This window comes from Solanum dulcamara, chromosome 5, assembly GCF_947179165.1.
Source record: "Solanum dulcamara chromosome 5, daSolDulc1.2, whole genome shotgun sequence".
Lineage (NCBI taxonomy): Eukaryota > Viridiplantae > Streptophyta > Magnoliopsida > Solanales > Solanaceae > Solanum > Solanum dulcamara.
Window position 1 is genome coordinate 19,144,820 of NC_077241.1, and position 3,103 is coordinate 19,147,922.

At 28.6% G+C, this 3,103-nt stretch overlaps 1 long non-coding RNA gene across 1 annotated transcript; it reads right to left on the bottom strand.

Moving 5' to 3' along the window:
* Nucleotides 1-2,181: 2,181 nt before the first annotated feature.
* Nucleotides 2,182-2,805, bottom strand: LOC129890826 (uncharacterized). Its single transcript, XR_008767038.1, has 3 exons — nt 2,689-2,805; nt 2,526-2,604; nt 2,182-2,444 (listed from the first exon to the last, which is right to left on the bottom strand). It is a non-coding gene; the product is annotated as an uncharacterized LOC129890826 (long non-coding RNA).
* Between the last annotated feature and the right edge of the window lie 298 nt (nt 2,806-3,103).

A 3,103-nucleotide genomic window follows, 5' to 3' on the forward strand; every position in this document is an offset into this window, starting at 1 on the left:
TCGGTATGAGCACATTGTTTATTGTAATCCATGGTACAACAGTCATCAACCTATAGCCACTGATGTATTCAGCTATGTCGTTTTCAATGTTTTCTACACATGATCCCCCTTCGGTGTCAGCATAGGAGGCAAAAATTTCGCCTGTCTTTGTCTTGAACAAACAGTCAACAATTGTGAATCTATATCGGCTGTTAATGTTGTACTTGCTTTTTTTACGGAAGTAGCATAGAACCACATCGATATGCTGTGATGATAAAACAGATAACTTGAAATGATAGAAAAAACATCTAAAACTTAATGTATTAAACTATCAAACATTGTGAAGTATAGAACTATCCAGCAGTCTGCAACATATAATACTTAATGTATTAAAATATCAAGCAGTGTGAAATATATAACTTAAAAGTACACAAGTACATGTATAAAAGTTAGTGTATTAACATATCAAAGAGTGTGAAAGTATATAATTTAGCATGTGGAAACTTTGGTTTCAAAAGTATTCAAGTATTTATATATGACTTAATGTATCTAAGTGGATTAATATACTCTCATATGAAAACATAACACAATATAGTATAGTATCTAAGTGTATTCTCATGTACCCTCATATGAATACTTTGGTTTCAAAATAGGAAAAAGGCATAAATTCTTCATTGAAGTTGTACCGAAAAGTCAGTTACACACTTAAACTATCATGACGATCTATTTCACACCTAAACTACCTAAAAGTGAAGCTATTAACCCCTACAACTGACGTGGCAAAAAAAATGCGTCAGATTCTATAAAGCAAACAAAAATTAATAAAACAAAATCACCTCACCCCCATGTCCTTTCTTCTTCACACACACCTTCATTTACTCCCATTTTGAATCTTGATTTTTTTTCTTTCAAAATCCATTAAAGTAAAAAAAATAATTAAAAAACAAAATCACCTCACCCCCACATCCTTTCTTCTTCACACACACCTTCATTTACTCCCATTTTGAATCTTGATTTTATTTTCTTTCAAAATCCATTAAAATGAAGAAGAATTATTCTTCCCATTTTGGTGGAGAAGACGATTGGGGTTTGGGGGGGAGTCGGTTGGGTGGTTAATAATTAATTAAGAGTTAATTAGTATAAAATATAGTTAATAAAAGAAAATTTAATTAATAAAGAAAAGAAAAAAATATAAAAATGGGATGAGTAGTTAATAATTAGTTAGGAGTTAATTAGTACAAAATATAGTTAATAAAAGAAAAGTTAATTAATAAAGAAAAGAAAAGAAAAGAAATATAAAAAATCGATGGGTGGTTAATAATTGATGGGTAGCTAATAATTAATTAGGATTTAATTAGTATAAAATATAGTTAATAAAAGAAAAGTTAATTAATAAAGAAAAGAAAAGAAGAAATATAAAAAATTGGATGGGTGGTTAATAATTAATTAGGAGCTAATTAGTATAAAATATAGTTAATAAAAAAAAAGTTAATTAATAAAGAAAAGAAAAGAATATAAAAAATCAGATGGATAGTTAATAATTAATTAGGAGTTAATATAGTTAATAAAAGAAAAGTTAATTAATAAATAAAAGAAAAGAATATAAAAAATTATAACTTCTGATGTGGCGATGACATGGCGATGATGTGGCACTGATATGACGCTACGTGACAGCGAGTATAATACACCACATAGTATGAGAGTGGTGTTATGCGTTCAGGTGTGTAATAGTTTCACTTTTAGACAGTTTAGGCGTGTAATAGATCGTTATGATAGTTTAAGTGTGTAACTGAGTTTTCGGTACACGAGGAATTTATGCCTTTTCCCTTCAAAATAAATATAAATATTTATATATCTTAATGTATTCATCAAGGATATAAACAATTATAGAAGTTAATGTATTAATATATTAAACATGTAATATATATATATATATAAGGCTGGTACAATAGATCCTTGTGCTCAGATCCTTCTTCGGACCTCGCGCATAGCGAGAGCTTTAGTGCACCGGACTGCCCTTTTATCAGTTTGGAAATATGAACACGACAATTTATGAACCTTATTAGTACACTTGTACTCTATATCATACGCATATGAATACCCGGGTTGTTAAGCATAAATTTGATACATTGGACAACCCAATAAGAAGATGAAAACATGGCACATTGTAATTTTTCAAAAAAGTGTATTTAAATTATATCCATATGATACTAGAAAAATTAAAGTAAAGCATCAATTTTTAAAGCATACAAACCTCAATCTCTTCCTCTGTGATTTTTCACTACTACCTTACTCGACACCGTTGACTTTTCTTCTTTTTTTCAAGATTATTTTTCATGATTAAAGGCTTTGAACTTTCTTTCTTCTTTACAGGTGTAGCCGATTTAGTTCCATTAACTAGATTCAGAGTCTAGGATTATTAGCCTTGTTTTTCTTTCTTTCCTTCTCCATTGCAGCAAGCGAGCCTGAAATTTTGGCTTGTTCTTGAATAATACATAAATCAAAGAAAGGAATTTCATCCAACAATTCATCGAACAATGATATACCTCTTATAACCTTTTTAAAAGAATTGATTTCCACCATTGTAATGGATACAACAACTCTTCAATCAAAAAATCTGAAACCCTATAAAAAGGATGATGAAACATATATACGTATACAAAATTAATCTTCATAAAATCGAGAAAAAAAAATACAAGTAAAAAATACCTGTTGAAGATAAATCACCTAAATCACTCCCAAAATAGTACAATAGAATCGTGTTTGGGATGGAGATGGAAAAAAATCAATGATTTCTATCGTGATATTGAAAGAGAAAGCGGCCCAAATTCTGATTCAAAATGAAATATTGAAAGAGAAAGGTTCAGCAAAAGATATTGAAAGAGAGAGCATTGGATAGGGTAAAAACAAATGGAACACGCGCTGTAAATATGGTTTGACATAATTATTATGTGTGTAAAAATTATTTTGCTTTTAATGTTTCATTATCAATATATAAAATTTAAAAAGAATTGATTATTATTGTATAATATTTAACTTTGCTATTAAATATATTATTTTATCCAGATAATATAAGAAAAGATAAATTATAATCATTTATAGAAAATATATATTGATGTTTGTT